The sequence below is a fragment of the Podarcis liolepis genome (genome assembly GCF_965112155.1).
Source record: "Podarcis liolepis genome assembly, chromosome: 5".
Lineage (NCBI taxonomy): Eukaryota > Metazoa > Chordata > Lepidosauria > Squamata > Lacertidae > Podarcis > Podarcis liolepis.
This window is the reverse complement of record NC_139556.1, coordinates 70,716,794-70,732,406: the sequence shown is the minus strand read 5'-3', so window position 1 is coordinate 70,732,406 and position 15,613 is coordinate 70,716,794.

Here is a 15,613-nt window from a genome sequence, read left to right as displayed (position 1 = left end):
TGAGACAACACTGCCGCTTGTACCCTGAAGCACAAGTATCCCTGCTCACAACATTGCACCAAGTTTCTGTATTTGTTCTTCCCCTAAATGTCCCTTGGAAAGCGTCAGCTGGACTTTTTGGCACGGTAGAAAGTTTCATATACATTAATGTTTTGTGCTATTTACCACCCAGAAGACTACAGGGAGAAGTGAACTATTTCATTCTGAAGGCTGTATTCCTTCTGGGAGTCACTTGGCCGTGGTGGTTGAGACCAGAGGCAAAATGGATGTGACTGAGTGAGGCAACGGATGTGATTCTTACCTCTGTGCAGTAGACTACATTCCAGCTATGTAGATATCCATCTTCAATCCAGCAAAACAAGAGACATAATCACCTTCCAATGTTACATTCTAGCCACATAAAATCACTTGAAGAGCATAGGGAACAGAGTCACTGAAGGTTGTGGCCAGATGAGAGGGCTGTGATTCAGGGGGAGCCCTGAGGGGTGAATAGGGCAGATTAGAGGGCATCATTCAGTGCTAAGGCTGCAGTCCCCCACCTCTGAACTAGTGAGTCTGTTTTGCTCTTCTTGTTGCTGCCTATGTCTTGTTGCTGCACTTCATCATTGTTGCTGTTCTAGAATCTTGTGGGGAACCCGGTGGGAGATGCTCTTAACTGTTCTGGCGAACACTCAGGAATCTTTATTTGAATCTTCTGGTTCTGAACTCTCAGTGATCTATGGCGTCATGAGGAGACCATCACTTGATATTGATATTTGGAGAGCACTGTTGCACTCACAGCCAGCAGTACTTTAATCAATACCTTTTATAATGCAAATATGCTCCTCTTCTTTCTCCCAAAGTTATAGACATTGAGAACAATACATGATGGGATACAGCAGGGAAAAATAAGCTTGCAGAAATGAAGATGGCGACATGACCTTGAAGGGAGGGCATGTTCCTTCTACACTCGGTCAGAAGTGTAGTCTACCTAGACTAAAACAGATGTATTGGCAGTGCAGCAGTGAGTCAGCAAGCTAATGATGCTCTGAACCTACAAAATCTCCCCTGCCTTGCCTCATGGCAAACACTTCAGTGCCACCTCACTTCTACGCAGGTGCTTTTACAATCTCCTCCGGCCCACTATGATTGGTTTGGATGGAACCTGACTCAGGTGACTGTGGATCAGCATTTCTGTTTCTCTTTAACTGATACAGACAGATGAAATCATCCTGGCTGCCAGAGATAATGTATGAACATCAGCTGCAGGCAGAACAGCAGCTTTTCAAAGTGTTTCCAAGGCTGCTGGATAATCCTGCTGGGTTTTACACCCACAGCCAGAACTTCTTTCTTGTGGACTACTTATGCCTGTTGCCTAGCCTAGCAGTAGCCAACATAGTACCCTCCAGATGACGTGACCACTGCCCGGAGGCCAGCCATGGCTTCACTGTGTTCCACTCCGCCCTGCAGCGCGGACTCAGGTCTGGAGCAGCCCTGGCAGTAGAGGAAGAGGAGGAGGAAGCCGAGTGCAGGCGGCAGCATGGGGGAGAAGGCAGGAACCAGGGTTTTCAAGAAGTTCAGCCCCAATTGCAAACCCTCCAGATGTTGTTGCCCATCATACCTGACCAGTGTGGTGTGGTGTAGTGGTTAAGAGCAATAGACTCGTAATCTGGGGAACTGGGTTCACGTCTCCGCTCCTCCACATGCAGCTGCTGGGTGACCTTGGGCCAGTCACACTTCTCTGAAGTCTCTCAGCCTCACTCACCTCACAGAGTGTTTGTTGTGGGGGAGGAAGGGAAAGGAGAATGTTAGCCACTTTGAGACTCCTTTGGGTAGTGATAAAGCGGGATATCAAATCCAAATCCAAACTATCAACCAGGCTAGCTGCTGCTGATGGGAGGCGGAGTCCAACAACGTTTGGAGGCCACCACATTAACTACCCCTGGTCTTAGTCTTTTATTGTAGGGGGTTGACGAGCACAGTCTGTGCATAGGTTTCAGTTTCTGTATCTCATGGACTATTCCTGAACAATACGTGAGCCTCAGATAAAGCAAAGAATACCAGAGAATATAAACCCACGCAGCCACAGCCTCACAGGCTAGAGTGTCAGAGCTTATCCACGCTTATCCTTTGCCCTGCTCTTTCCAGGCAGAGGTCTGTGCTTTAATGACAAAAGCAAACTAAAACACTTTAAAACCAATGTAAAAATAGATACAGTGCAGACGCCTGATCCTCCTTGACCCTGAAGCTACAGACTCATTAGAAGCTGAGTGGGCCGTTTCATTCAGATATATCTGATGAATCATCCTGTTGACTTTTAAGAAATAATGGTTATATTTGTCTGTATGTCTCTCCTCCGCCCCATCCTGTAGTTCACATTTTTAAAAAGCAGGAAGATTTCCGAAACATAGATAAGAAAAAAACAGAAACAAAATTCAGGTGGCTTGATACATAACTAACATGGTTTGCCAGTAAATTAACTTGAGTAAGTGTAGGCATACCTTTTTTCCTAGTACTTTATGGGCTGCAAACATTCTAAAACAGTTGCAATTTTTATAAAGCAGTTACAGTTAAAAAATATTTTTCCATTCGAGAATAGTAATGTGTAAGATAATGTATGGTGTGCAGGCAGGGAATAGTGAAAATATTTGTTCCTTCTGTCATGACTTTAGAACTTGAGGTCATCCAGCAAAGCTGAATTTGAGAAGATTCAGCAGAGATCAAATAAAGTACTTTGTCACACTTAGTTAAACTACAGAATTTGCACATGCACAGTGTAGTGATGGCCACCAAACGTGGATTAGAAAAATTCATGGAGGATAAGAATGTCAGTGGCTACTAGGCACAATGGCTTTGCCTACCTCCACTGCTGGAATACTAGTTGCTCGGAATCCCAAGTGGGGAAAATGCTGTTGCACCCAGTCCTGATTGCAAGCTTCTTGTGGGCCTCTGGTTGCCCATTGTGGGACAAGGACGCTAGACAAGATAGGCCTTTGGTGTGGGCTTTCCTTATGTTCTTATGACCCTACTGGCACATTGATAGTCTAGCTTCAATGATCGATTCCCCGATAATCTGCCACTTTTTGAGTGCATTGCATACTGCCTTTTGGAAAAAAGACTTCATTTGGCCCAGAACAGGGATGAAAGACTGCATAAATTTTTACCCAGAAAGTATTTCATGCCATCCTCTTTTATATCAGTTTTGTGCCTGGCAAAGGCCTTCTTATTTTTCCAGGCCTTTTAAATTATGCTGTGGGTCTTAATATTGTTTTAGCTGCATTGTTGTTGTTTCATTCCTCTGTTCCCTGCTTTTAATTTATCTGCCTTGATCTTAATTGGTGTGTTTTGTTTGCTGTGTTTTATTGTAACATGGTTTTCTAATCTTACTGTTTTACTCTGTAAGCCACCCAGATAACTTTTTGTTGTGGGACAACCTATAAATAGGATGCATGAATAAATAGTGGCAATATTTCATTAGCATTTTTGAATTAATGCAGGAACAGTATTTCAGTTTTTGCATTCCTGTTTAGTGAACTTCATACTCCAAATCAAAATACTTGAAAATAAGTGGAGTTGAAGCTTAATGCCCCCTTTCTTTAAAATCTCCATCGTGACCGTAGCTTAGGGGTAGATAATGTGTTCTGTGTACAGAAGGTACCAATTTCAATGTCTGGCATCACTAGTTATAAAAGCTTTAGGTTGCATGTACTGTGAAAGATCTCTTCCTTAGACCCTGGACAGCCACTGCCATTTGGAATAGATAGTGCCCACCCTGGCTGAAACAGCCACCTAAATAGTGGAAGTTTTTAGTGGTAGTGGTGGAACACTGATGCTTCCCTTGTCTCTCTCTTAAGTTGTCTAGCTTATCTGTTTGCTGGTTGCTCTTTCTCTCACTTGTTCTCCTGTGGGGGAAAGTGACTATGGCTGTCTCTAATCCACTGTTTCCCCACCCCAGAAGGCAATGGCAGTGGCACTATGTCAAGAGTAGTGCCATTGCCATTGCTTTCAGGGAAAAGGTTTAAAAAACCACAGGGAATCTCTGGATAAAAACAACTCCACAGGATTCACATTCCACTGGCTGGAAGGTGACTGAACTTGCCCCTCACTACCCCTCCCCCACATGGTAACTTTGAAAATGTAAGTTCGGTGGATCCATGCAATTTGAAACCAATTTCTGAATGGTCAAATAGCTTCTTCCTTTTTTATACTTTGATTCACTTCCCACCACCAAGTTCTTCTTAAGTCAGTTGCGTAGTTCTCAGTAAAGGTCGGCTTGGCTTGTGGAACTGGTTGCATTCTGAAGCAAGGTTGACAAACTCATAATTCTAATTAATAGTTTGTTGCTAGAGGGTGTCCCTGCAATTGCCATCGGTTCATTGAGTTTGCATGCTTTTTTATCATTGCTTTAGCACTTCTTTCAGGCATGTCTGTGGTGCCTACTTTTCCTGAGTCAGAATCATGAAATCACTAAAACTGAAGTTCAAAATCTTTTGTTGGATCTTGTGCTTTTGCACACCAAGGCCTCCTGCATAGAAACTTCTTGTAATCATTGGTGATAGAAGCTCTGTTGTGAAGAGCTTTCCCTCAGAAGGACAGATGGGTGGAGGCATTTTTCTTTTCAAGTGTTTAAGGTTGCTATACCAACTAGATGTTTTATTTACTGTCATATTCATAGCTGTAACACTCCAGCTCTTCACTGAATCAAGGCTGAACTTCTGCTGCAAAGCGAGGCATGATGCCTTTTTTTTTAGTATTCATTCTGCATATTTAAAAATGGAATTTAGAAGTGTCTTGTTGGCAGCTAAGTGCAGAAGAACACTGCACTGCAGGACACAATTTGAGACACAGATGTGGAAATTTGCCCTTACGGTAGGGATGGGCAAGCCTTCTGAAGTTCTTATTGCATTGGGTTGGGGTGTGGATGTTTTGTTATTTCGTTTTTGAATTTCTCCTGATAGTGGCTGGAAACAGTTGCAGGGGGAATCCTGAGTCAATCTGATGACCATCCCAGTCCTACCAAAAAGGCATACTGTTCTTCCAGGTCCCAGTCTTAAAAAGCAGCCTTGGAGCCACACATGGGGTGAAACAAGTCCTGTTGCATGTACAGAACACAGTGCATGGTACTTCAGATCCTGGCCGCTATCTTTGAAATACAGTTCAGTCCTGCACACACATTCTTGGAAGTATGCCCATCAAGCTTAATGGGACTTGCTCTCAAGTGACTATGCATAAGATTGCAGCAGGGAGGTGCAAGGTCAGGGGGGTTATTTTCAACAAAGTGTCTTAAGGACTGAAGCCTTAGGCTGCAATCTTATGATACTTATCTGGAAGTGAGTCTCATTGAATTCTGAGTTTGTGGCAAGCTGTGCTGTTTAACACGTTCGAAAGTACTGTAGCTCCCAGTGGATCTTTGTTGACATGGCAAATAAGATTAATACCTGGTGAAAGGATAATAGAAAGCACCTAAGGCTGACAACATGTCCTATATTCCTAAGTGTTGACTGGATGATACCAGATAGGCAGCATTGGCTCAGATGGTTCTACACATGTGTTCTGTGCAACATCAGGGAAGGAATGAGAAGAAGTGCTTACAAAGTGATTGACTGCCAGATATTGCTAATCAGCATCTTCTAGCACTACTACTATCCAACTTCTAGCACTATGCTACTATAGCAGAGGAAGTAGAAAAACCTGATGGTTGCTACCAAGTTTAAACTTTGCATTTGTAAGCATCTCCAACTCCTCTCACTCAATTTTTGGTTGAGAGAAATAAAAGTAGACAATGTGTACATTTCACAGCAAGTAGAGGATCTTTGGCCTTCCGGATGCTGCTGAACTACAACTCCCATCATCCCTGGCCATGCCTGCTGGGTTGATGGAAGTTGGACTTCAGCAACATCTGGAAGGCCAAGGCTTCTGCACACCTGTTTTACAGAATAGTAAAAAAATGACTATCTTTAATCAGAGGTACCAAATTGTAACCTTACAAACTACTGTACTTTACAAGTGTAGAAATTTTGAAATTGCGTAAAAATGTGACTCTCCTCCATTGTTTATGTGCAAAATTTCTAATTATTGACCTGCTAAAAGGCAACTTGAGTCACGATGCAGAAGAAATACTTAGCCTATCCAATCAAAGATGATACACCCATATCACAATACTACTTTTACCACTACAGTGCACACCTTTTGGGGAAGACTAAACTGGAATCAACCAGTTCTGCTGGCTTCTGCGTAAGTCACTTCTACCTTGGTTTTCTTCCCTTGAAAATGCCTCATTACTACAAATTATCATTGTTTATGACTAAATGGCTTGCCTGCTGTTATGGAAAATATGTTGTTCAGAATGAAAATATACATAATGCAAGGAGGGATCATTGGAAACTGCTCTCCAAATGAACAACCATATGTCACAGATCATGTATTCATATTTTGGGAAGGAACTGTCAACATAATTAGTGCTGGCTTATGTATTCAGTAGCAATCAATTGCCAATGAACAAAGCAAGATGGAAATGCAAAAATGTTGAATCAGATGAGGAAATTAGAGGCTCTGGGTATGTCATTTTGAGCCAGGGGTTTTAGCTCTGCAAGCTACTGCATTTATAAAATGGGACCATTGTCCTTTAAGCTGCAAGAACCTGATGCCAACTCCATTGACTAAGTTGCTGAAATGCATCTGATGCAACATGGGCATGGATGTAGACTGATGAACAGATAAGTTTCGTGAATCATAGAATCATGGATTTATAGGGACAACAAGAGTTGTCTAGCCCAAACTCCAGCAATGCAGGAATCTTTTGTCCAACATGAGACTCAAACCCACAACTCTGAGATTAAGAGTCTCATGCTCTACTGACTGAGCTATAGCTCTCAGAACAGATATGGATACATTTTCACAGTCTCAGAGAGTTGGACTTGACTTAGAAAGATTCTATGACTGAAATAATTGCATCATTTTAGAGGTATGGTGAACAGTGTTATTGGAATTGTGCACCTTTCATCTGGTTGGCTTTACAATAAGATTAGAAAAATTCATGGAGGGTACTACTAGCCTCAGTGGCTAGTAGCCACAATGACTATGTTCAATCAATACAATCAAGTCACCATGAAGTCTACACATTAATTCCAAACCTTGTTCTGTGTATGTTTGCTGAGTGAGGGAACTACAATAGTGAAATACAATTGTATCAACATACTTTACTGAACACATAGCTTTCCTTGCTTACATATTTATTCTTGAAAACTCAATCAAAAAATTATTTCAAATGAAACAAACTCAATTCTTTGTTTCTAATTACATAACTGTCTACTACTAGAAATACCACACTATCCATCTCAGGTGGCCTATGTAGGTACAAGAAGTATCAGCTCATCCTGCAGTGAATGGGTACTTCCAAGAGGTAATTTCTCTCTTCCTCAGAGAAATGTCCTCTATCCCAAGGGCCCTCATTCTCCAGAAGAGACCAGGATTTGTCATCCAGGAATTGGGACTATCATGCCTCCATAGTTGGAATCCTCTCTGCCTTCCTCAGCTCAGCTCAAGGGAACAAATATTCAATGAGAGCCAAAAGTCCTTTGCACTGAACACATACCCAAGACTTCTGCCCAGCAGGCAGATCATTGTTCATGTGACACTATGCAATACACTAGATAGCCACACAGGATGGCTTTCTACCTTCATAACTGTTCTTTGTTTACTGGGCTTGCTCATGAGGGAAAAAAGACTTTTAATCTTTTATGGCCTTTTTAAAAACTGTTTTATGCTGCTTGAGTTTTACTGCCTTATTAATTGTTGTTTTATAGGGTCTTTTGAAATATAAATTGTACTTTTAACTGAATTTTATTGTAAATTGCCCTGAGAATTACATTAAAGGGTGGCACAGAAATAAAACAATAATAAATAAATAAGCACCAACAAAGAAAGATTTGGGCTAAATGAAAATGAGGGGTGTGCCTGAACGTCACATACACTAATAGCAAAATAATTCTCCATGTACCAGTCTTTAAGCAGCCAAAAAACCCCACCATCCATTCAGAATAAAGAAGAATCGGAACCATTGTTTGCAGAAACACACAAGCACAAGTGGGTGGGATGCAGAACCCATCTGTATGGGAGGGAGGGGCCAAAACAGCCTAGGTAAGACTGAGCATGCTCCATGGCCACAGAGTCCTGACATTCTGTTGCCAGGGTTGGAGACTGAAATGGGGAGAAGGTTTAAATGGAGTAGCCTGGAACAGGAGCATTCCAGATTGAAAAATCTTGTTGCAGGTCCTACTTGTCATTTCTATATTTTTGGCAACAAACATATCTCTGTATAGTGTTGCCCAGTAGCCTCCTGTACAAGTTGAACAGATATAAAACCCTGTGGGAAACAGAAATGTCCAGGAATATGATATATCATCATAGGGCCCTTGGGGATATTCTTGCTAAGAATAAACTAGACCACTTCAGAAGAGTCCTATTAAAACTCACTCTTGCAGTGGACTGACCGACAAATCTTTGCACGTCTTTATTACTTATTTATTAGACTGGTATTCCTCCTTTCATCCAAGAAGCTCAATGCAGCACACAGGACATGTTCCTGCCTCCCAGTTTTTGTTTCCTCGGCAACCCTGTGAGGTAGGTTGGATTAAAAGAAGATGAGCCAAAGCGAGCTGCAGATTCAACTGAGAATTTGAACTTGTTCCCCATCCCCTGAACCTTGCCTGATTCTCTCATCACTATTGGCATTAAAAACTGCAGAAAATTACTGTATACCAAGGACAGAGGGATATCATTTTTCCCTATCTGTCTCTAAATATACTTTCTAGGAATTAATTTATTCCCGTGAAGTCAACTACTGGGTTTTATTAGCAAAAGCCAATGAAATGACTCCCACTGGCACATCAGGGATTTCTCCCCTCTCCTCCCCAATGTGCCCCCCCACCTCCCTCAAATTTCCTCTGAAAGGTTGGGGGGGACGACCCAGAACATCACGAGTGAGGCAGGGGGAAGGAGAGAGAGTTCCATCAGGCCAACAGAAATGCATGCAGTGATGGAACTACGGTAATCTCCTTAGCACTGTGTTGAATTCCACCCTCTGGGTTCTAGTTCAAGGGATCAGTCAAAGCACATTCACCAGGCTTTCCCCTTTCAGAATTTTACCCAAAATGTGAACAGCATAAAGGAGGAGCCTGGCAGGAACATGGAAGCGGAACAATTGCAACTGAACCTGCTGTCCCTCCCCAAAGTGAACATCTCTGACAACTGCAATGAGGATGTTAGAAGGTTTAAGGTCAATGAGTGGAGATAAACAGCAACTGAATGTGCTCAGATGCCTATATTGGCATTTTCAGAGCAAGTTGAGTCTTGAACGTAAAGAGATTTGGGCACTTGGGACCTGAATTCAAATTTCCCCACAGACTCATAGTGTGGCCTAAGACTTTCAGCCTCACTTTGCTGTCTATAAAGTAGAAATAATTGATCTTTCTCAGAAGGATGTTTTAGACTTCGGTGAGATAAGTGCTGCCAATGATTTTACACACATGCTGTAAGAAACTATGAATAACAAATATTTTAATAATAAACCAGATGAATCGGAACATAAGGGATTTCTATTGAAATCCATTTACTTTTGTACCAATACATTAACATTAATTGACTTTATCTAGACACTTTAGAAGATAAGCACCCTTAAGGTGCATTTAAAATCCATATCTGCCGTTGTCATTTTCAAGTACAGTACCTTCTTTTAAAAAAATCTTCCCTAAGTAATAACTTTTATTACAAGAAAGCAGAAGGGAACTAACAAGCTTAAATTGCTATAGGAAAAGCTTGTACTATTTAATGAAGCAGAAATGATATCTTTATTTAAGCAGTGTGTAAATGTCGGTATGAATCCACTTGCCATACAAAGTATGTTCAGGTAAATTGGAGTTGCAAATTTTTGCTGATTACAAATCTGAATGTGGCCCAATCCACCATTATGAAGGGGCAGTGGAGAGGAGAGGAAAAACACTTCTTTCTCTCCTTTGCCCCTGCTCCGCGGCTGTTGTGGTGGGAAGCAGTAAAAGGGAATCACTTTCCTTCATTGGGTTTTTTCCATATTTATTTATCCTTCCCCAAAACAGCTGTGATTGGAGAACCACAGTAAACCTTCCCCTCTGATTGAAAGCAGGGCATCCTTTTATCTCCTGCTCAGCAGACATTTCCTTTATGCATTGTAAATTTCCTGTACAGAAAGCCCAACCTTTATCCCACCCCAGCCTGACCTTTCCCTCATGATTAGAGAACAAGACATGGCAAGATATTATATGCATCTTAACTGCTGGTGTTTGACTGTAATAAACTGATTGATTGATATATGTATCTTAGGAAGGCTTCTTAAATATACATAGGTAAGTTGAATTATGAAGTGCAACAAAGCACTGTATGTGATCCCTTTTGCTGTGCTGTCATACCTCTTGGGAGCTCCTCTTTACTTTGCTGAGATCCACCATAGTTCTCTCCTGCTTCTGCTCATGGTTCATATAGAGCAGATGCACACCTCTAGAAGCATCTCGCTGGCTCCAGCCAGGGGTAAAATACAAGGTTTTTCTTTCACGCAGGCAACAATTTACATACCCATCGGTGTTTGAATCAAGGCAACACTCTAACAGTAACATTGTACCTCAGGAAAACAGGGTTTCTCCATCTTATATGGTTTTATGATTATGTTGTATGCTGAGTAGATGAGCTAGATATAAATAAAACGTTGTTGTTTCATGCATGAGTAAAACTGTCAGTGCAGCAGCTCTCGAAATGAACAGGCTATATAGATTAACGAGGGAGGGGGAAATCTGAAAGTTTTATGTGAATTCCCACTTGTAACAATAATCATTGCAAGCTGAACACTGATCTGCATAGCTCAAAGTTTACTAGTATTCCTCTGTGACAATAGGATAAAACCCCAAAACATATTGTTATAGCGACCATGTTCACAAACAGGAGTTGCATCCCAGATTGCCGAGGGAGTCAGTTTAATGCCTATCTGCTATTGTACTCCCCAGCTCAATTGTCAAAGAAGAACTGTTTCTTCTGTTTGCTATCAACCGCCTATCAAATTTCTCTGTGTTTTCTGAGAGCTTATTTATGAATAGTTGTTTTCCATTCTATAACCTGCTTGCTAACCCCTTTCTGGAATATTGATAGCAGCTTACTTTCCACCAGACTGGATTTTAAATATATGCTGTAGACAAGGAACAGGGCTGGAAATCGCTCCAGAACACAACAGCCAACTCTTGGATAAAGAAATGAGGATATATGCAATTGTCTGAAATATTTATTGGGTGTTTTGACCAAGCCTGCTAATTCACTGCTACAGCAGTGCTTGAATGCTTTGGCAGGGTGTTATAAAATTCATAAGTCACTTTCAAGAATGGACCACCCTGAATAATAAAGCTAACCTCTGGCTTGTTAAGCAAGGGCCCAGGGATAGGTTAGCAGTTTCTTCTCATTACATTATTTTGCCCATAAGAAAACTTGCATTTCTAGCTGAAGGTGTGTAAGAGACTGATCTGTAACAGGGGGGAAATCATCTGTTCAATCCTTTGGTGAAACCTCTCAAAATTCAGATGGAGTAACATCTTCACTTGTCATTTGTGGTGAAGATGTCTTGCATTTGTGCACTCTGGAGGGACGGGACTGGTAAAACTGCATATGGAGATTAGAAGTAATCTCCAATCAACCTGTTAAGCAAAAAAGACATGTGCTACAGTGCTTGTGGGACTGAACCATTTCAGAAAGCAAATGGCAGACTACATGTCTGAGTGTTTATTTTTCCTCCATGGGGGAAGGGGAACAAATGCTAAAACCTTTCTGCCTGTAGAAAGCTAGTTTGTCAAGCAGATTGAAGGAGCATTCTCACTATTTCCTACCTACATTTTGAAATTGTGTGATCCCAGGAGTGCTGTACCGAATGCTTCCAAAATGTGTACACCGCAGTGTTAAGACTTAGTTTGCATGCCTGGTTCTGTCCTATAGAAGAGCAGCTTTGTAAAGGCCAGTGCTAGTCTGTCCAACAAGACTGCTATCTCCCACTGCAGGAATGACTTGCCATTTCACAGATATTTCCTTCCTCTGCACATAGGTGTGCATTTAGGATGGTGTACTACTTCCCCATCTCCCAGATGTGAATGTGGAGTTGGTGGCCATTTTGTGCCTATAATTAAATGTGTTTTACTAATATACATGCCTTTCCCCCCTTGTTGAACTTCTCCAAGACAGCTGTTAAACTGAGGCTCAAAGATAACCCCACATGACTAGAAGTTCTGCCACATGACTTAATGACATATCATTCCCAAATGGGTGCCCTTTACCTTGGGAGATAAATGGAGTCCATTAAGGCCTTGTGACACTGACCTTCCACTGAGACATAGTTTAGAGGATTTTTCTTTTAGAGAGATCTTTCCATGCTTTGTGTATAAGATGTGCCAAGTTCCTTCAGGTGAGCGCTTTTGTAGGCTGGACATAGCAGAGTCTTGACTCAGCCAACATTTCATTTCATTTTGGCATATTTGGATGACTTCATTAGCCATGTGAACAATACAACTATGTGATATGCCATCTGTAGATGGCAGCCATGCAGATCTTGTCTTGATACCTAAAATACCGAGTAACAGACACACCACATACTTTAGGAAATTGCCAGAATTTTTTCTGCACTGGGCCCCTCTCATGAGTATTGTGGATCTGAATGAGACAGAGGGAACCACTATTCAGATGAATGGCTTATGAATGAGTCTTAATATTCTGTAAATACAAATCTGAAGTCACTTTTTTGTTGTTGTTTCTTTCCCCCTTAACACCATCAGGAATTCATTGATTTATCTTTATTTTTGTAAACACTATTAATTATATGCAAAAGTTCACTTCTTGTAAAATATTTTAATTAGTTTTACCTGGCAGGCTGGAACAGCTGCTACTCATTCACCAGAGGGTAGAGATTTCTGTTATTTACACAGATCACGTCCTCATAACTACCCCATCTATCTCATGCTATCCAAAACCATCCTCAATATTCAACTAAGAGCCTGGGAAGGATGACATTATTGCCAATAACACTTAACAACTCGTAGTGCTGCAACATGAAAGAAAGTGGCCATCATTCTGAAACACACACACAATACCTTTTAGTTCTGGGGGGGGGGGTACACTTGATATATGCATTCATTTAAACAATAAACATCTGTACAGTTATATTAGTGATTATATTATCAAATTATTTATCTTTTTTATCTTTTTTATTTATTTATTTTCTTAGATTTTGATTACTAACGTAATTCACGGAACAACTTATTTCAACACATCTTTGTGGCCTTACAATTATATCTGTATGGCTGGCGTTGCACACACTTTGCAACAAATAAATAGTTCAGAAAGGCAGATGAAGTTTGGCTTTCCTTTACGGAATCCAAAATGACTGTTTGCCAGCGTGGCATACCTCTAATTATTGTAGCGTTAATTATACTTTACCAACTTAACTAAGGCAGATGTGTGAGAGGTGGTGGCCTCCTTGTAGCAGCTGCTCTGTAAGAGCTGTAATGTGTAGAATTCTCCACCACATGTCTATTTCCTGTCTGGACAGTCACCCCTGTTGATTTCAGAAAAGTCATGCCTGGTGCATCTATCCATCCAGTAACCATATGCTTGTACAGTGCTGAAAAGGTCCCACCCTTACTTTGTAGCATTTGAAGTTAGGGTGGGAATTCCCTCTCTCTTCAGTTGCTTCACAGCCCCTGCAGTTTCTGTTCGTCAACTACCTCAGTGCCACCACTGTTCACAATTGGTTGGTGTGAAGTTGTTGGTCACCTCTCTAGGCCTTAGTTAACTTCTTTGTGGCTGATTGCAGTGTGGAGGTGACAAAGTCCAGGGAACTGAGCAATAAATCTGCAAGAACCCATACCTGCAAGAGCAGGTATCACACGTAACTTACAATTTCTCATAACCTCAAATGTTGAATTTTCTTTTGTTTGCTGCAAACGTAATGTTTCCATTTTCCACTTTGCTTCGTATGTGAACAATTAGTGCAGCATAGACAGTAATGTTTCCTTACAAACATTTCATCTGTTAGTCTTCACATCTGCATGGCTGCATTCAACTGTGAATATGATCAAACAAGTAAACAGATCAGTGTGGAGCATTAATCTTGCAAAGCCTTCCACATGGAAAAGCATGCAACGTCCTGAATATGAATCAGATGCCTCTCAAATTGCTTGCATGCTTGCTTCTGAGATTATCATTGAAGACTTCATTAGCAGATGAATAAACTGCTCACAATTGAATAGGGACTTTCCATCCTTTATCTGTGCAGCCCTTTTCATTTTAAAAGGCAAATTCATTTTTCTTGTTTCAGAATGGGTCGAAGCTTCCACTGGTAGGTTTTCTAGGCTAGAGGATTATGAAATTGTCATGGGCAAGAATAAAACTTGGAAATGATAAAAATAGTTTCCTTCAGGAGAAAATGATTCAGTTTATGTCCAAGCTTGCTACCTATTTATTGAGCATTCATCCTGATTTGTTTGTACAAAGTTTTCTGGAAGGTTATATAGCATCCACTGAGCATTCATTCTGGTTTCTTTGAAGGAAAATTATTCAACATTATGTCAAGCAATCATTATCCCACATTTTCTAGTGGGATTTCCTTGCTGCAAAATGATCTATTTTTAAAGGGGGCGGAAAGCAGGCTTTTTGAGCAAAAGCACTAAATCCACATTTAACTGAACAATCTGAATTTGCTGGTATGAGACAGCACCCTACCTGCAAAGCATCAACAGTTTCTGGAAGCACCCTAAGTCTACTGAAATGTGCTTCCAAAGAAGTAAAAAGTTAAGAAGGAATGATGGACATTCTAGTCACACACACCATGCTCCATCATAAACATTGCAGGGTTGGCGGGCTCTATTGCATCTTAATCTTGCTTTGAGTGGCTGCATGATAATTTTGAAGAAGAAAAAATCAATTGGGGAGGGGGACTCATCACCTTATTTAACCAAACTCTTTCTCAAAGAATATTTCACAGAATTTATCCTGCCTGGTATCTTTTCGCACCACTAACCAGTCAAATTCCTGAAGAAAGCTGGGGCAAACTATTGTTACATGCCATCCCAATCTCCCTGAGTGGTTGCAGATGTGCTTGCCAGGGTTGGTGTTCCTTTTTGGGACAATGAGGCACAGCAGAGACTGTGGTGTCCTTATGATATGTGGTTTTATTTAAACATATCTACACAACCTGCACCTAGATGGTGCACCTAGATTGCAAAGCATTCATGTCCCATGAGTGTCCGGCTTCCTCCTAAAGGGCAGCATTGGATGCAATGGACAACAAAAAGCCATCTTCTTTGTCTCTTAGTTCCAGCCTGGGGAAACCTGGGGTTTAAATTATTATTATTATTATTATTATTATTATTATTATTATTATTATTATTCCCACTTACTTGGAGTTCTGTCCCTTCTCTTTCTCTTTCTCTCTCCAAGGGCCTCCCACCAACCTGCATCATTCAGAGTTGAAACCCTAAACCTGATCTCCGCCTCTGCCCTATAGCACCCAGCCCCCTGCCTCTACCCAGTAGCCCCACTCCCCCTTGCCTGGCAGTCTTGTTCTCTGATGGTTTCC